Here is a 20,901-nt window from a genome sequence, read left to right on the forward strand (position 1 = left end):
GAGGGAGAGAGAGGAACAGAGAGAGAGGGAAACATCGATGTGAAAGGGACATATCGAGTGGTGGCCACCCGCACAACCAACCAGGGCGGGGGACAAACTGCAATCGAGGTATATGCCCTTAGCAGGAACCGAACCCAGGTCTCTCCAGACCGCAGGCCGATGCCCTAACTGCTAGGTTGATATAATATTTCTCCATAGTCCAGTTTGTTTCCACAGTTACTATCAAATTGCCCACCAGCAATATTTTTGTTGCTCTATAAATAGCATCCCCACATATTTTTTGGCCTATATAAATTTAAATTTAGTGGAACTGTTTCATGATTTTTATAAAGCAAAATTTTAAATGCAAAATAAATACAAAGCAATTAAAGAAAAACAAACAACCAAAAATTAAAGTTTTGTAATTCAACCAGCTATCACCAGTATGGTTTTAATTAGATTGGTTTCATAATATAGATACTAAATGTGAAAAGTATTTTCTCCTGTATATTATTTCACAACTTTTATTGTTTTTTTATTAAATTTTTTTTCTTTATTGATTTTAGAGAGAGAGGAAGAGAGAAGGAGAGAGAGAGAAATATTGATGAAAGAGAACATCAATTGGCTGCCTCCTGAATGCTCCCCACTTGGGACTGATCCTACAATATAGGCATATGCCCTGACCGGGAATCGAATGGGTGACTTCTTGGAGCATGGGTCAATGCTCAACCACTGATCCACACTGGCAGGGTGTATTTCACAACTTTTAAAGTGATTTTAGTTATTTATTTTTTTTTGAGACCCTTGGTAAACCTTTGTTAATGAAGCAGGACAGTGTGTGACCATCAAATATGGTGCATCTGAGGAGCTAGGCTGAGACAAGTGCATTGCTTCATTTCACTACTTTAAAAACCAAGTACTTCAGCCTTGGCCAGTTTGGCTCAGCGGTTAGAGCGTCGGCCTGCGGTCCAGAGAGACCTGGGCTCGGTTCCCAGTAAAGGCGTGTACCTCGGTTGCAGTTTGTCCCTGGGCCCTGCTTGGTTGTGCCGGTGGCAGCCACTCCCTTTCACGTATGTTTCTCTCTCTCTCTCTCTCCCCCTCTCTCTCCCTCCCACTCTATCTGAATGAAAAAATGTCCTTGGGTGAGGATAAAATAAGTACTTCAGCCCTGGCCGGTTTGGCTCAGCGGTTAGAGTGTCGGCCTGCGGTCCAGAGAGAACTGGGTTCAGTTCCTGCTAAGGGCACGTACCTTGGTTGCAGTTTGTCCCTGGCCCTGGTTGGGTCCTGTGGGTGGCAAGCACTCCATGTGTCCCTTTCACGTCAATATTTCTTTCTCTCTCTCTCTCCCTCCCACTGTATCTGAACAAAATATCGAAAAATGTCCTTGGGTGAGGATAAAAAAATAAAAAAATAAAAAATATAAAACATGTACTTCAGATATTAATTAATAATAATAATAATTTATTCTACTTTGATGTTTGTTGTAAAATCCCTTTCTTAGACTATAATCTTTTGTAGAACAGAGTCCAAGTATTTAATACACCAAATGTTGAAATCATAGAAAGTATTAACATGATCACTGGTGTAAAAAATTAATAGTCATTAAAAACAAAGGTTTTAATCTGGGGAAAAAAAAACCCTGAGAATTACCCGTGCCAATAAATCAAGTTATAGCCATTTTATCTCTAAGTAGTCATTATATTATTTACAATGGTTTTCTATAAAACATACTTCTAAAATTTGAATATATTATTAATTTATTTATTAGCCAACATAAATAAAAAACAGAATTAAAAAAAAATTCTCTAAAAAGAAATTGATTCAACAAAGTGATCCTAAATTTTTATAGAGAGACAAAATACCCAAAATAACCAACTCAATAATGAACAAAGCTGGAGGACTCACATTATCTGATTTCAAAATTTACTGTAAAGCTATAATAATCAGAAAAGTATGGCACTGATAAAAGAAGAGGTAAATAAATTAATGGAACAGGATAGCTATCACAGAAATAAACCCAGATAAATAAAGTCAAGTGATATTTGACAAAGGAGCAAAGGGAATTCAATGAAGAAAGGATAATCTTTACAACACATGGTGTTGGAACATCTGAATATCCATATGCAAAAAGCATCATCGTCATCATCATCATCTAGACATCAACCTTACACCCTTCACCAAAATAAGTTAAAATAGATCACATACTTAAATGTAAAACAAAAAACTGTAAAACTCCTAGAAGATAACAGGAGAAAATTTAGATAAAATATTGTGTTTGAAAATGACATTTTAGATTTTGTATCAAAGGCACAATCCATAAAAAAAAGGATTGACAAGTTGTACTTCATTAAAATGAAAGACATGCTCTGTTGAACATACTATCAAGAGAATAAAAAGATAAGCCCTAGACTGGAAGAATATATTTACAAAACACATATCTGATATAGTACTGTTACTCAAAGTACACAAAAAACACTTTAAAACTCAGTAAGAACATGGACAACTCAATTAAAAAATGACCAAAAGATCTAAACAAACACTTCACCAATCATAATATAAAGATGACAAATAAGCAAGTAAAAAGATGCTCAAAATCATCCATATTTAAGGAATTGCAAATTAAATAACAACCAGATACCACTACAAACCTATCTGAATGGCTAAAATCCAAAATACTAATAACGGGGAATGTTGGAGCAACAAAAATTCTCATTCATTATTGGTGGAAATGCAAAATAGTACAGCCACTTTGGAAGATACTTTGGCAGTTTCTTAAAAATCTAAACATACTCATGACATGTGATACAGCAATCACACTCTTTGGGATTAGCACAAATGAGGTGAAAAGTTATATCCACACAAAAACTAGCACATAGATTTTTATAACCACTTTATTCATAACTGCCAAAATTTGGAAGTAACCAAGACATCCTTTATTATATCAATGGATAAATGATGGTACATGTAGACAATGTAATGTTATTCAGTGCTATCCAGCCATAAAAAGAGATGGAGAAATCTTAAATGCATACTGCTGCATGAGAAAATACAGTCTGGAAAGGTAACATACTGTATGATTTTAACTATATGACATTCTAAAAAAGGCAAAACCATAGAGAAAGTAAAAAGATCAGTGATTGTCTGAGATTCAGGTGGAGGGAGGGATGTATAGCTGAAGCACAGAGGATTTTGATGGCAGAATAAATACGTGTGTACTACAATGGTGGATACATGCCAGTATGTCATTACCCATTGAATGTATAACACAAATAGTGACCCTTAATGTTAACTATGGACTTTGGTTGATAGTGATGTGTCAATGTTGATTCATCAATTATAACAAATGTACCACACTGGTTAGGGATGTTTATGGTGGGGTGTTTGTGTAGAAATTGTGTATGCTTTCTGCTCATTTATGCTGTGAAACTAAAACTGCTTTTAAAAAATAGAGCCTATTAATTAAAAAATAAAACAAATGAATGTGATTAGTTTAATTTTACATTAAAAATTCACTCAAGGAATGTATAATATTCTGGATTTTGTTTTACTTTTATTATACAGGAGAGTTCTAGCCTTCATCCTCAAAGCGCGCTCGTGCGCACACACACACACACACACTCACACTCTTTTCCTAGGCATGTTTAGTGCTAATCTCACACAAGATTATATTATTATATTATATTATTGGGAAGATAATATATTAAGGAACAATGTTTTGTAATGAATTGTTACTAATTTTAGGTCAAGGGATTGTAAGTAGGTATAATGATGTTTAGTACAAGTGATCTATCTAAATGACTAAATCTATTGGTGGATCAAAAATATTTTAGATTCCACCATGGTCTTTAACTCTAGAAGGGCCTTATTATTAAAATTTCTTATTTAAGTTTTGAAAACTAAATTAATGTGATAGTTGCTCAAGGTCAGATATAAACATAGGCATTGATAATCATTGGCTAAAGATTTTCTAATTAAAATAAGGTGATAAATGCCATGATGGAGAAAACACCTTATTCTATTGAAGTTCACATGGAAGACACTTGGGAGGACATGGATGAATTTCTGGTCACAAGTTTCAGTTTTTTTGTTTTTTGTTTTACTAATAAATCAAAGTATTGGAATTTTACTATACAGAAACAGAAGTCTGCAACAATGTGTACGCATTAACCTTTTACAAAGAAAAAATAATAGGTTTTATTTCTTATATTCTTTTTCAACTTGAAAATTTGACTTTGTGCTGGATCATTGATATAATATTATGTGCCTGTATTTTAGGCAAACCGAAAAAACAAACAAAAAATCATGGGAATATATGCAATACTTACGGAATCATCTCTGGTGCTTTGCGCTTTAACCAATTCATTCACCATTTAAAAACAATTAAAAAATTCATTAAGCTGGATTCTGCCCTTGGATACACACAACAAAACCCCCATTGAAGTCAATGGAAATTGTGCGTGCATATCCAGGGGCAGAATTTGGCCCGCTGTGTTTAATTCACTCTGATCATTCCTATTAATTCAATATTAATATTTCCGTTCATTTATTCAATTAGTTCTGTGGTATTCAAAATTCATTGTATGTAATACATTGCGACTAGTCAATAATTACATTTCCAGTCCACTTTCTAACAATCAATATTTGAAGTTAGTCAAGGCAAAATGCACTTAAAAACCAACCAGAAATAGAAGTAGAAGTCCCTCTGCAGAGATATTTCCTACTTTGTTTCCCGGTTTCTCGGGCCTGACCTCTCCTGGTAGATTCAGTCAGTGTGAGAGATATTAGCAAATTGTGGGGCAGAGTTGGCCCTTAGATCAAATGCTGCTTTTTGTGGGGTAGCCAAGTAGGGCTATCTAATAACAGCCAGATGTGAAAGACTAAGCTCACGAAATACCAACCACTTAATTAGGTCACACAATACCATTTGGCTCCCAATCAAATTTGGGTTATTTCTGTTCTGAGCAGAGGGATCTCTTCTGTCTTCAAGGAACATAGATCAAAATGAACACAGGATGTTAACATCGCAGTATAAACACTGCATGCATGAATAAGTGGAGCTAAACTCAAGAAGTGTAATGATCCCTATGCTCCAACTTCATTTAAGTATAACTTCTTTAGGCAGGAGGACTTAAACTTTTTGCATAATTTCTGTAGTCATTATAGATATCCACAATATGCTGGATTATCAGCAAATCTGTAGAATGGAAGTTTCCTGAAATTAACACTTCATATTTTAGCATTCATTAAGCATCCTAAAAAGAATGATGTTAACTGCTTTTGTTTCATAACAGATTTTTTGAAGTATAATTGACATACAATAGACCACATATTTAAAATGTACAATTTGATAGGTTTCGACAAATGTATGCACCTTTGAAACCATCATTACAATCAAGCTAATAAACACATTGCCCTGGCTGGTATGCTCAGTGGTTAGGTCATTGGCTCATTGGCCCATGGACCAAAAGATCCTGGTCAAGGGCATGTACCTCAGTTGCAAGTTTGATCTCCAGACCTGGTGAGGGTGTGTGCAGGAGGCAACTCACATTGATGTTTCTCTCCCCTCTCTCTCTCTCTCCTTCTTTCTTCCCTCCTTTTCTCTCTCTCTAAAATATCCTCTGGTGATGATTAACAACAACAAAAAAAGAGAATGAACATATTTATCACCACGGAAAGTTTCCTTATGTCTCCAAACATCTCTCTCCAGGCAACCACTAATCTGTTTTCTTTTATTAGAAATTAACTTGAATTTTTTAGAGTTTTAAATAATAAAAAAAATATGTGCTCTTTTGTGTCTGGCTGTTTTCACACAGCAGAAATATTTTGAGATTCAACTATGTTGTATTGTCTATCAGTAGAAGTAGTTCACGCCTCTTTATCTCTGAGTAGTATTCCACTGTATGGATATAATTTGCTTATGCAGTCCTCTGTCAGTGGGCATTCGGATTGTTTCCAGTTCAGGGCTGCTACCACTACAGCTGATATGAAAAATTATGTATCAGTCTTTGTATGACATCTTTCCCCTGCTCCTTGAATAAATAAGAGTGAAATGGCTAGATAATGGAGCATTACTAACTTCAGTAAACTTCCATTAACTTCTAGAGAAACTGCCACATTGTTTTCCAAAGTGGTGTGCTATTTTACATCTCTACCAGTAGCGGATGCAAGTTCTAGTTTTGCTTAATTGTTAGCACTACTTAGTATAATCAGTCTTTTTCATTTTAGCCATTCTCATAAGTGTGTAGTGAAATCTATTATTGCTTTATTTGGCATTTCTTCAATGAATATGTTGAACATCTTATTATGCACATATCTGCCATCTGTTTTTCTTCTTTGGTGAAGTGTCTGTTCAAATCAATTGTCCAATTATTATTGGGGTGTATGTTTTCTTACTACTGAATTTAAAGAATTATTATATATTCTGTACAAAGTCTTTTATTTTATATATATGGAGATTAGATAGATAGATAGATAGATAGATAGATAGATAGATAGATAGATGGCACATAGTTTCTCTGAGGTTTTTTTTATCTTAATACTGTCTATTAAAGAACAGTTCTTATTTTCCATGATAGCCAATTGCTTAGTTTGTTTGTTTTTCCTTTTGGGAATCATGCGACTGATTTTATAGCTAAAAGGTTGTTTGCCTAATCAAGTTTTGTAATTTTCTATTTTACGTTTAGGTCTATAATGCATTTGGATTTGATTTTTATATATTGTACAATTAGGGATTGATGTTCAATTTTGGAAGGCATATTTTTTAAAAATTTGTTTTTCTTTATTGATTTTAGAGAGAGAAGAAGTGAGAGGGAGAGAGAGATAGAAACATCAATGAGAGATAACATCAATTGGCTGCCTCTTGCATGTCCCCCACTGGGGATCAGGCCCACAACCTGGGCATATGTCCTGACCAGGAATTGAACCAGCGACCTCTTGGTGCATGGGTTGATGCTCAACCACTGAGCCACACTGGCTAGACTGGAAGGCATATTAATATTCAATTGTTCCAGCACCATTTTAAGCATTCTCCACTGAATTGTCTTTGCAACTTTGTCACAAATAAGTTGACCGTATGTTGGGGCTCTATTTCTGAACTCTCTATTCTGTCCCACTGATCTATTTGTTATCTTAATGCCAATACCATTCTGTATTGATTGCTGCCACATTATAGTAATCTTAAAATTAGGCAGTGTTAGGCCTTAAGTTTGTTCTTCTTTTACAATGTTGTTTTGGTTATTCTAGGTCTTTTATATTTCCATGTCATTTTTGGAATTAACCTGTCAATGTCTTAAGAAAACCCTGATAGAATTTTGCTTGAGACTGTATTAAATCTCTAGGTTAAAATTAGGAAGAATTGATAGTTTAATAATATCGAGACTTCCAATAAACAAACATGGTCTCCATTTAGTTAGATCTTCTTTATTTCCACAGTATGTTATAGTTTCCAGTGTACAGGTGTTAGGCATTTTTTGTCAGATTCATTTTTTTTTAATTCCTCACCTGAGGATATTTTTACATTTACCTTCAGATAGAGTGGGAGGGAGGGAAAGAGAGAGAGAGAGAAACATCTACATGAGAGAGACACATTGACTGGGTGCCTCCTGCACAACTCTGACTACGACAGGGGATGAACCGCAACCAAGGTACGTGCCCTTGACCAGAATCAAACCTATGACTCATCGGTTCACAGGCCAGTGCTCTAACTGCTGAGCCAAACTGGCCAGGGCTGTCAAATTCATTGTTACTAATATATGATTAACTTTCTTAAATGTTAGAATTGCATCCTGTTGTCTTGCTCAACTAACTTCCTAAGTTTAGGAATTTTGTTGCGGAATACATGGAATTGTCTACATAGACGATCATGAGAATAAAGACCATTATAGTTCTTTGTTTCTAATTTAAATGACATTTTTTCAAATATTACTGTAATGCCTTGAACCTCCAGCATGTTGTAGAATAGAAGGGGTGAGAGCAAACAGTGTCATCTTGTTCCTGACTTAAGGGAGAAAGTATTCTGTCTATTATCCTAGGTATGATATTAGCTGTAGGTTTTTCCTAGGTGCCCTTTATCCGGCTTCAGGCATCTCTTCCATTCCTAGTTTCCTGTGATTTTTTTTTTTTAATCAACAATGAATGTTGAATATTGCCAGATGCTTCTGTGTGTGTGTGTGTGTGTGTATGTGCATGGACACATGTGTACATGTATGCATGAATCTAAGATGATCATATGTTTTTTCTGTTTATAGTTTATCAATATGTAATGATGAATTACATAGATTTTTTTTTAAGTTGAATTAGGCATGCGTTACTCAGCTGAACCCTTCTTGGTCATGATATAGTTTCAGCCTACTTCTATATTGTTGCATTTGACAGACACAGTCACTGAGAATTTTTGTAGACATGCCATGAGAGATATGCATCTGTAGGTTTCTTTTCTTTTAAAGACTTCGTCTGGTTTTGATATCAGAATAATATTGGCCTCATACAATGAGTGGGAAAGTATTCTCTTTTCTTGGAATTTCTTTAAAAATTAATGTAGAAATAGTACTATTTCTCCCTTGAATGTTTGTTGGAATTCATTAGTAAAGCCATCTTGGACGGAAAATGTTTCTGAAGGGTTTGAAACCAAAATGTAATTTATTTAAAATACATTGGGCTATTCATATAATCTCTCCTATTTAAGTGAATTTGGGTGGTTTGTATCTTTCAAGGAATTTCTCCATTTCATCTAATTTGTTGAATTCATTGGCATACAGTTTCTCATAATATCCTCTTATTATCCTTTCCATATTAGTTGATTTTGTGGTGAGCTACTTCTCTTATTCCTGATGTTGGTAATACATGTCCTTTTTTTTCTTACCTCAGACGTCCAGCTAAATAGTCACCAATTTTATTGATTTTTTTTCTCAAAGAACAAGCTTTTAGTTTCATTGATTGTTCCATTGTTTTATTAATGTCTTCTCTGATGCTTATGATTTCCTTTTTCTGAAAACCTTGGATTAAATCTGTGCTTGTCTTACTGGCTTTTTTTTAGGGAGGAACATCAAGCCATTGACTAAACCTTTTTCATTATTAAATATGGTCATTTGGTGCTATAAATTTTTCTGCTTATACTTCTTTGTACTGCTTTAGCACCCCACTTATTTTGTTATGTTTTGTTTTTATTTTCATTCAGTTCAAACTCCTTGTTTTCTTTCAATTTCTTTATTTGGCCAATGAATTACTTAGGAATGTGTTCTATACTTTTTAATATTTGTAGTATTTTTTTTATCCTTACATGAGGACATTTTTCCATTTTCTGTTCAGATAGAGTGGGAGAGAGAGAGAGAGAAACATCGACGTGAAAGGGACACATCAAGTGGCTGCTACCTGCATGACTCAACCAGGGCCAGGGACAAACTGCAACTGAGGTACGTGCCCTCAGCGGGAACCAAACCCGGGTCTCTCTGGACTGCAGGCCGACGCTCTAACCGCTGAGCCAAACTGGCCAGGGCAATATTTGTAGTATTTTAAGAGATCTTTTTGTAATTGATTTCTGGTTTAATTTTATTATAGAATTAAATATGCTTATTTTTACTTTAAAATATATTGAGACTTGTTTTCTGGACAAAAATATAGGATATCTTTGTAAATGTTCCCTGGGTACTTGAGAAGCATATATTTTACTGTTATTGAATGTAGTGTTCTATGAGTGTTAATTACATCAAATTGATTGGTATGTATTTTTCAGTTCTAATTTCTTACTAAGTTCTATTTGTTCTATCAATTATTGAAAGAGAGCTATTAAAATCTCTGCTATAATAATGGATTTATTTATTTTTCTTTGTGATTCTATCAGTTTTTGCTTCATTTGTTTTGAAGCTTTGCTATTAGGAACATCATAGTTTAATATTGTCACATTCTTTGTTGAATTAGTGTGATTATCACTGAGAAATTATCTTTTTTTCCTTGGTTATATTATCTGTTCAGAAATCAACTTACTCTGAATTTAATATAGTGACTTTGTGTTTCCTTTGATTAGTGTTAGTATGGTAGACCTTTTATCCTTTTAATTTTAATTTATGTTCTTATATTTAATGTGTGTTTCTTGTAGGCAGTTTATAGTTAGATCTTGCTTTATTATTATTATTATTATTATTTTAGAGAGAGAGGAAGGGAGAGAGATAGAAACATCAATGTGAGAGGGAAACATTGATCAGCTGCTGCCTGTACTTCCCCCACTGGGGATCGAGCCTGTAACCCAGGCATGTGCCCTGACCTGGAATTGAACCAGGACTTCTCAGTCCATGGGATGACATTCCACCCACTGAGCCACACTGGCTGGGCTACATCTTGCTTTTTAAAATCTAATTTGAGCCCTAGCCAGTTTGGGTCAGTGGTTAGAGCGATGGCCTGCGGTCTGGAGAGACTCGGGTTCGGTTCCCGCTAAGGGCACGTACTTCGGTTGCAGTTTGTCCCCAGCCCTGGTTGGTCGTGCGGGTGGCAGCCACTCACATCGATGTTTCTCTCTCTCTCTCTCTTCTTCTCTCTCCCTCCCACTCTATCTGTACAAAAATTGGAAAAATGTCCTCGGGTGAGGATAAAAAATAAATAAAAATAAAAATAAATAAATAAAATAAAAGAAAGTAAAATCTAATTTGATTATCTCTGGCTTTTAATTGGAATATTTAGATTATTTCTGTTTAATGTAATTATTGCTATTATTAAGACCATCATTTGCTGTTTGTTTTCTATTTGTTCTTTCTATGTGTTATTTCCTTTATTTTTTTCTATTTTTGTCTTCTTTCTGATTGACTGTATTGCATGATTCCATTTTATGTCTTTTTTAGCTTATTAACTAAGATTCTTTGTTTTATTATTTCAATGATTACCTTATGGCTTAGAATATATATTTTTAACTTATCACAGTCTACCTTTCTATATAAGAACTTTAATATAGTATGCTTTTGCCGCTTTTCTCCCACACATACACTATTTTCTTTAGTTACATTTATTAGGGTGACACTGGTTAATAAAATTATATAGGTTTCAAGTGTGCAATTCTAAGATATATTGTCTGAATATTGCATTGTGTGCCCACCATCCAAAGTCAAGTACTCTTTTTATTTTTTAATTAATTTATTTATTTTTGTTACAGATGTTTCTCCTTTTCCCCCCACTGATTCTGCCCCCTCCCCTCCCTGTCCCCAGCTTTGTTGTCCATGTCCATTGTTCATGCATACATGCATATAAGTTCTGTGGTTTATCTCCCCCCCACCCCCTCTCATCTGGGGATTGTCACTCTGTACCCCACTTTCACGTCTCTGGGACTACCCCATTCCTCAGTATTCTTTAATCACCATATATTTGACCCCTTTACCCTTTCTCCCCCCTCAGCCTTCTCTGTGGTAACCACCATACTATTGTCTGTGTCTATGGGTATTTGTTTGTTTTTCTTGCTTGTTCATTTGTTGCTTGAAGTTTTATATCCCACATATAAGTGAAACCATATAATTTTTGACTTTTTGTGTCTGACTTATTTTGCTTAGCATGATATTCTCTAGATCCATCCATGTTTTCCCAAATGGTGGTATTTCATCTTTTCTTATGGTTGTGTAGTATTCCATTATTTATATGTACCACATTTTCTTTACCACCTCACATCTGTTAGAATGAATATGGCAACAAAACACATAATAACAAGTGTTGGAGAGGTTGTGGAGAAAAAGAAACTTCATTAACTGCTGGTGAGACGGTAGGCTGGTACAGTCACTATGGAAAAGTGTATGGTGGTTCCTCAAAAAATTAAGAATAGAGCTACCATATGATCCAGCAACCCCTCTTCTGGGTATCTACCCAAAAATGTTGAAAACATTTATTTGCAAAGACATATGCACCCCTATGTTCACTGCAGCATTATTCACAGTGGCCAAGACATGGAAACAACCAAAGTACCCTTCAATAGATGATTGGGATAAGAAGATACGGTACACTCTTATTGTTTTAAATTTTACTTATACATAGGCTATACACCCCACAGTATATTTTTTATATTTGTTTAAACAGTCCATTGTATTTTAAAGTGATTTAATAAGAAGAAAACATTTGTTTGAGCACTTAGTGACCTTTCCCAGTGCTCATTTCCTTGTGTAGATCCATATTTTATCTATTATTTTTAAGTCTAAATGAATGCCTTTGACATTTCTTATAGTACAGTCCTATTGATAATACATTATTTTAACTTTTATATGTATGCATAGTCTTGTGTGTTAGTTTTGTTTTTAAAGATTTTTTTTACTGAATTTAGAATTCCAGTTTGACACATTTATTCATTTAGGGCTTTAAAGATAGCACTCCATTGTCTTCTTGTTATCATTGGCTTTGATAAGACATCTGTCACATCCTTAACTTTGTTTCTCTGTATATATCTTTTTTCCTCCCTGGATGCTTATAAGATTTCTTCTTTTGCCCTGGTTTTGAGTATTGTGACTTGCTATGTTTTTCTTTTTGTTTCTTGTGCTTAGAGTTAGTGTGTTCTTGAATCTTTAGGTTGTAGTTTTTATCCAATTTGGAATTTTGTAGTCATTATTTCTCCCAAATATTTTTGTTCACCCTCTCTCTCAACAGTAGCAAAGGCTCTGATTACACATATATTTGGACATTTGAAATTTTTCTAAAGTTCCTTAATTTTCTGTTTATTATATAAAATAATATTTTTCTATGTAATTCATTTTGTCTTTTTTATTGCTATGTCTTCAAATTAACTATTTTTTTCCTTTTTCAATATCTTGTCTTCAGTTAATCTATGACACTATACAATAGCATCTATGACACTGTAATTTTCATCTTTAGGAATTTGATTTGGTATGTTTTAAAAATATTTTTTGTCTCTTTCTTTAACTTTTACAATACAGTTATAAAAACATAACATCCTTATCTGCTAGCTCTAACATTTTTGGAAGTTCTTGGTTTATTTTTTTAATATTCCTTTTAATCATGGCCCATATTTTCCTACTTCTTTGCATGTCTCAAAATAGTTGATTGAATGCCAGACACGAATTTTATCTTATTGAGTGTCCATAATTTTTTGTGTTCCTCTAAATATTCTAGAGCTTTATTCTGAGACACCATTCAATTTTATGAAAATATTTTTATTCTTTCGGCTTTTTTTCTTTTAAGATTCATCAGTTAGGACTGAAGCTATGTTCAGTTTAGGATTAATTATTCTCTACCACATGGGCAAGACCCTTCTGAGTATTCTACTCAATACTGTGTTTATTATGAGGTTTTCCAGTCTGCCTTGAATGAATAGGCACTATTTCTAGCTGTGAGTAATCACCAGAAACTGTTACCTCTAACCTTTTGGGACTTGCTTCCTCCAGCCTTGTGTGTAGTTTCTAACTATTAATATTCATCTGATTTTAGAAGCAAATTCTCTGTGGATATCTGGAGTTCTGGCTCCATGGCTCGCTCCTGTGTGATTATCTGTCATGCAGATTCAAAACATCTTGGTCTCTCTAAACTCTTACCCTCATCATCTCAAATCAAGAAGTTTGCTGGATTGGTCAGGTTCTCCTTCTCTGAATAATGAATGCCCTGGAAACAATGTTAATGCAGCAACTTAGGGCAATTGTAATGCTTACCTCATGTCCCCCATCTCTCAGGGATCAGGTGCTTCAAACCGATGTTTATTATCTTGAAAATTATTATTCCCATATTTTTCCTTTTTTTTTCAATCACAAGGATAAAAATGGTCATTGTTACTTCTTCTCGGCCAGGGGTGAGTCTTAGGTTCACCACTGAATCATTATTTATTGTGCCATGGCCTTCTCATTTATATCTCAAACAGAGCATAGAAAATAGCAACTTATAGTTATTTCTTAGTATGATCCATGTGGGTTTTCACAACATGAAGACCTGGGAGAACTAGCAATTATTAACTTGAATGACTAACTGTAGATAAAGTCCATAATTTGTAATGAAAATGATTTAGGGTTCAGTGTAATTTGGCTAAAGTAGTTCTAGTTTTAATTCAATTACATATTTTTATGTGACTGTTCTCTTTTTGTCACTGGATAAATTTCTATGATTTCAATCTTCTCATAGTGTTCAGCAGAACCAAATCCAATACTTAGCTCCATCATTTTAGCCTGCTATTTAGGGACACTCAGTGTACCATCTATAGAATGAATGAATAATTTCAATGATTATAAAGGCCACTGAAGATCTGTATAGGTCATTTTGCCATTTGCTTTTTTAGAAAAACAACATAACTGCCCTGGCTGTTGTGGTCAGTGGTTAGAGCGTTGGCGTGCCTGAGCACCAAAGGGTCATGGGTTAGGGTTTGATCCCCAGCCCTGATAAGGGTGTCTGCATGTGGGAGGCAACCAATCAATGTGTCTGTCTCTCTCATCGATGTTCTTTTTTTCCCTTTCACTCTCTCCCCCTCCCTCCCTCCTTTTCACTCTCTCTAAAAATCAGCAGAAAAAAAATATCCTTGGGTGAGATTTAACAATAACAAAAACCACATACAAAAAACATAACTATAGCTTTACTCTCCTAGCTCTAAGAAGATTCACATGCTTTTTTTTTTATTATTTTATCTTTCGAGATATAACTAAATAAGAAAACTGTCCTGATCATTATATTATTTTCTTCCTCTTCCCACATTCCAAAATTACATAAAGTTTTCCATTATTCTTAATCCAGTGATTTAAACAACTGTTGTGATTTCATAAGTGGAAGCATTTGACTACAGGTGGGGATTAATTTGCAAAGGCAGAAAAACTGTTGAAAACAAAGAGCTAGTGTCCAAGTAAATATCTCTTGAGAAATTAGGAAGTACAAGCTACATTGCATGAGAAGAATTGTTACTGAGTAGTATCACTTAAAGAACTCCAGGTGGTCTCTGTGGGTCATAATGCTAATTAGCATTTCATCTTGGAATAATCTTTGTTCTTCCCAATACATTTTTAAAAACCAGTGCTTCTCAGGCAAAGTGCTAAAAAGTTTGTTCAGATAGGTTCATGAATTCTGTAGCTGTATAAAATAAAATGAAAAGTGAAAGAATGATCTGTTGGAGAAGGATTCCTTTGTAGAAACTGTAGAGAGAAATGAAGCAAGATGACTTTGGAGGTGATGATGAGTAAAGGAGGCTTCAGTTAGCTGGATCACTATCTAATTCACTATTTTAGTTTCCTCATGTGGATTTAACCCTTGTCTCCATATGTTATTTAGGTAAATCAAATGATTTAGTAAACCCTCAGTATTTTAAGGACACATCTTAGAGTTTAAACTGTCTAACTTTAGGCCTGGCTCTTTGAGATTGTTGCCACTTCTCACCTGTCCCTTGAAAGTAGAAGGAAGGGGAGATAATGCACAAAACCACTGTGAAATGTAGTGCAAGATTTTAATACTGCTGAAGCAAACTTGCATTCTGTGTGTTTAGCGGCCAGCTGTAGCTCACACAAGTATATAGTCACTAGCTGCTAGCCCGCCCGGGGAGTGAGATGTTATATAAAAATATATTTATGACCATTTCTTTATCTTTATCTGGAATATAATGTTTGCTAGTATCTTTCAGTTTGCAATTATTTTGCTTCACATCAAAGAACAACGTTAGAAATAAAAGTCCATGCACCGTCGTGTATGATTCCCAGCCTATGTTGGAGGTCTTATAAAAGATGTTGGTTTTCTTTATTTTGCAGACTTCTTGCCCTTCTCCTTCTGTTCCTGGCATGCACCTACTCTCAGTTCACGTTGTTTAGTTATTTTGGTATTAGTAATAGATACTGATATATATTAGTAATATGTACATGTCAGGGAAAGAAAGCTTTTCCTGCTCACCAGCCTGATCCATAACCCAAGGAAACCTGCGTTTCTCTGGCCCTTGGCACAGTCGTTTGCAGTTGGATTGTTTATGTCGACTTCCTAAAGCGCTTGCCGAATTATAAGGAAATTCTTGGTACCAAGATGCCTTCATTTTTCCTCCTCCTTGTGGAATCCTATAAGCACTGTGGAACTTATAAATAATTAAGTTATTTTTAAACCACTGGACCTTTTCCAGTCCCTCTATTTCACACTGGATTAATTATGTAAGAAAACCGAATTGTTCCTCACAAGTGTTACAACTTTTAAAAACAACATGCTGTTTAAATTCAGGTTTGGCAACTCTGGCCCAAACCCCCTCAAATTTATGGCACCACACCCACAGCATAATAAAACCTTTAGTGGTCCTTTGTCTTTTAGCTTGCCTTCTATTTTTTCTCAAGGGTGTTTTATGCTGGAAGATGCAAACAAAAGTTGTCCAGATGTTATTTGTATCAGAGCAGGATTTCAGTCCAGCTATCTGTGGTTGCAAATGTTTATTTTAATGGGGTATTGTGCAATCTTGCTGTGTAGACCTTCATGGCCTTATATGCATGTGCTCAGCAATGCCAGGACATTGTTTTTAAAAATATATCATTTTAGTCCAATTGAATGATTACTAATCACTGGGGGAGCAAAAAACTAACACCTGTAGAAACACAGAGGATACTTTCGCCAATGCCCCCATGTTGACACTGTGTAAACTGCCTGATTACGAAATCAGGACCATTGGGCTTTAGGTAAGCAGGAGGAAGGTGTGGTCCAAGCCCTAGCAACAGTCCCAGCCATGAGACAAAGTTACACAGTTACAGGGCTGCAGTAAACATACCAAGGGTGTCGAAAAATAGGCCAGCTGCCTGCCCCATGCAGTTTGATGGAATGAAAGAAGAGCTTAATCACCATAGTGTGAGCTGCAAGTTTATTTTAGCTATTATAACAAGCATGGGGTTGGGCCGATTATTCATTTTTAGAATTCTAATAAAATCTTAACTGATGTTTCCTTGATACTAAAGTAAACTGTTTACCCTGTATCTAAAAACACATGTTATGCCCAATGCATCAATTAGGAGTAGGGGATTTCTGGTCCTTAAAATAAAATTTGAAACAAAATTGCACCATATGGAAATAGATTTCATTTTTTTAGAAAGTTAAATTTTAGACCTACTGGTTTTCTCTGGAGATTTCATTTAAAATTGAAAGAAGCTTCTAGTACACATATGAAGGACACATTCACTGCTATTAAAAAATACATACTTTAAAAAAATATTTAATTTATTAGGGTAACATTGGTTAATAAAATTATATAGGATTCAGGTGTACAATTGTATAATACATCATCTGTATATTGTATTGTGTGTTCACCACCCCAAGTCAAGTCTCCTTCCATCACCATTTATCCCCCCTTTACCCTCTTCTATCTCCCCCACCCCCTTTCCCTCTGGTAATACTCATACTATTGTCTGTGTCTATGCAAAAACAAACAAAAAAACCTCACTCACACACTTTAAATTTAAATTCAGTATTAGAAAAGGAAAATTATCTTAAGACATTTAATATTAAGGGGTGATATAACCTCACAGTATAGGTTCACAGGCATTTTTTTTTATCAACTCCTTTAGTGAAAGATAAATATGTAGTTGAAAATAAAATCTGAAGACAGTCTTTCATAATTCAGCTTTGAGGAAAATTAAATGTTTATCTAGATTCATAAGTACAGGTAGTTCTGATAAGACACAGTGGTCCAGAAATTAAAGTACATGAGAAGGAAAACAGTTTTTAAAAACTTGGGAAAGAAGTAGATTTTAGGTTTCTTCACATGGAAGTAGGTATGTCAGTCCACATTGTAATGACATTATCCTATATTTGTCTAAGAGTTTATAATTTAGACTGTACCTTGGACATTAACTAGTGGCTTTATAGCTTTGAATATTTTACAGTGTCCTGTTTTTTGTCACTCCCCAGAGTCTGAAATGTCCTCATGTACTTACTGGTTCTTTATAGGTGTGGACATAGTGCTACTTCTGTGAGATTCTGCCCCATGTACTCAAATGGCTTATTTCTCATATGGATCAAGAGCTAGCAGAGAGCCAATCCATAAACGGACACATGTTGCATCTGTATCCCCAAATATAGGATTTATGTGAAACATCCATTAATCGCCTCAATTTCTTTACTAAAATCATATACAAGAGTAGCCAAATGTGGCGTGTGTGTGTGTGTGTGTGTGTGTGTGTATGTGTGTGTGTCTAAAAGCAAGAGTACAGAGGGAGGAGAGTCACATGCTGTTGCTTTCCTTCCTTCTGTCCAGGAGCCTGTATCACTACAGTAAAAGCTCTGATAACTAGAATGCTCGGTGGCTTAGTTTGGGTTTTCCCAGGAGCAGACCCTGAGGTAGGGATGTGAGAGCAAGCAGTGTATTTGGGAGGTGCAGGAAACATTAGCTGAGGGTGCAGGAGAGAGATCTGGGGAGGTAAAGTCACCCATTTAGGAATGCTCTGTTAAGCCAGGTATCACCGTGTGGGGCTGGCACTTAATCCTGCAGAGGACCTTTAGAACACAGCTCACAAGGATCCCACTCTAGTGGTGAGGGAGCGGGGCATTTGTACACCAGTTCCTTGAAGCCATGGGATGAGAGAGTTACTGGAGAGAGGTGAGGATGGGAGAGGAATGGAGGCCACAGTGGTGGGGTGTTAACTCTTGGACTGCGACCTGTCATGAGTACACAGAGTAGCCTTCCTAGGTCCAGAAACTGAGCCCTCAAGCACACAGGTGCAAATGGGGGCAGATCACCCTGCAAAATCTGCAGAACAAAGATGGGACACCTCTAGCATCTTCCTACAGTTGGGAAAACAGATATTTTATAATCTGGAGTTTCTCGTTCACTAAAGGTTTAAAAATAAGGTGTACTTTGATTCATGTTGATAAAAATTACTCTAAAATATTATTTTTAAAGGTGTTCCCAAGTGAATTGCCTGGTGTACAATTCTGTTTCACATATCTGTGGCTAAATGTTGGAGGGCCCCATGCTCCCCCCTTGGGCTCTTCCCTTTCTCGCTGTCTGCATCTCTTTACTTGATCTTCCTTTTCAAAATGATTGAGTGTCACTCCTTTAAGCACAAACATTTACTGCCTTATAACTCAGTACATTATTTAGTAATTTTATTTAGTGTTGACCTCTTCTCACAACCGCTAAAATGTGGTTCCACGCAGGCAACTGTCATTGTGTGTTCTGTTCAGATGTTTACTGAAAGAGTGTTTAGCACGTCGATGTTCATAAAGAAAGAACAGAGAATCAGTGTTTTTTTCTTTTGAAATGTGCTCTTATTACAGTAACAGAATCAATCCCTTCAATTCACAGTGCCTAGAATTCTTTGCAGGGGTGGGCAATGTCTGGCCCACGGGCCATATAAGGCCCCGAAATAAATACTAGCTAACATCACACACCTCATCAAATTAGCCTGACCAAAGATAGCAGGCTAATTTTTAAGTTGATAATTTTGTATGGCCTGCAAATGATGTTATAAATATCCAAATGGCCCTTGGCAGAAAAAAGCTTCCCCACCCCTGAAATTATCTTGAATATAACTTCTATTCTTTTTAATGATTTTTTCCACTGAAAAGTGGAATATTATATTAAATAAATAATTTTTATTTAGTTTATACTTTCAAAGATTCCTTTTATTCTGTAAAAATTATTTCTTGTGAATCCACATTAGAATAAATAAACTAATAAATAATATATCAAAGAATAAATCAACTCCAGTATGGCAAGCTTTATATGTATTGTTTCATTCAAATTCACAATAATACCATGTGTGGGTGTCTTCTCTACTTCAATGATTTGAAAATTGAAGATCAGAGAAGTTAAGTAATTTGCCAAGGCTCACACAGTAATTGGGTGATCTGGAGTTGAAACATAGGTTTTGCTGATGCTATAGTTATTATTATTGATTGGTCACCTTGATTTGATAAATCAATATCTATTATGTAGATACGAGAAGATGTTAAAAACCTCAGACATTTCTGAACGTAAGCAGTGAAAAGATGAATGCTTTTTAATAAATGCACATCTTTGTTCAAGTAACATTATCTTATCTTGCATTCAGGCCTGTCCATCCGGAACAGCTCCATAGATGCAGAGAAGAGTACAGATAAGTAAACCGGATGCTGAGAATTAAGCATTTTTTTAGAAAAAAAAAAAGTGCCAATTAGTAAGTTATGCTTTCTAATTATTTAAAGATGAATCTACTGTAACAACTACAGTGTACAGATATACTAGTTTTTTTTTTTTTCAAAAGGCAACTTAAAGTAGCATCTCAAGATGTTTAATGACTGAAAGTGATCTTCGAAATATTTTATTTTTGGTTTAGATACTTTTTAGAAGTTTGTCCAAAACTTTGGTTTGAGTTTTCACAAGAACATTTTATTATTTTATGCTTGTTTTAGGCAAAATATTAGCTTTTCCCATTCTGGTGAAGCTAGTAGTCATGTTTTTAGAAGTTTCTTTCACTCCGTTTTTTACATAAGTCAACTAACTGCATTTTGATGCAGAAGCATCTGTTTAAATTTTTCCCAACTGATTTCACTTTATCTCTTCTAAGCCCAGATGACGAATGTGTGTCATTTTCTTCACTTCTGGAGAAGACTTACTTTCCTTTTCCAGTGCAATACATAATTCTGGAGGAAGGGAACATTTTAAGTTTATTTAAGAATAAGAGTCTCTTGTGTTTCTTCAGTTCTTTTGTCTCCACTCTCCCAGCAGCGACAGCCAGGAGAACCAGCCCCACAATCACTTGATGCCTAAACTTAGGTCCATGAAATCTCACAAAAGAAAGAAACTGTTGCCCTGGCCGGTTTGGCTCAGCGGTTAGAGCGTCGGCCTGCGGTCTGGAGAGACCCGGGTTCGATTCCCGCTAAGGGCACGTACTTCGGTTGCAGTTTGTCCCCCGCCCTGGTTGGTCGTGCGGGTGGCAGCCACTCGATGTGTCCCTTCACGTCGATGTTTCTCTCTCTCTCTCTCTCTCTTCCTCTCTCTCCCTCCCACTCTATCTGTACAAAAAATGGAAAAATATCCTC

The sequence above is a fragment of the Molossus molossus genome, unplaced genomic scaffold, assembly GCF_014108415.1.
Source record: "Molossus molossus isolate mMolMol1 unplaced genomic scaffold, mMolMol1.p scaffold_m16_p_11, whole genome shotgun sequence".
Lineage (NCBI taxonomy): Eukaryota > Metazoa > Chordata > Mammalia > Chiroptera > Molossidae > Molossus > Molossus molossus.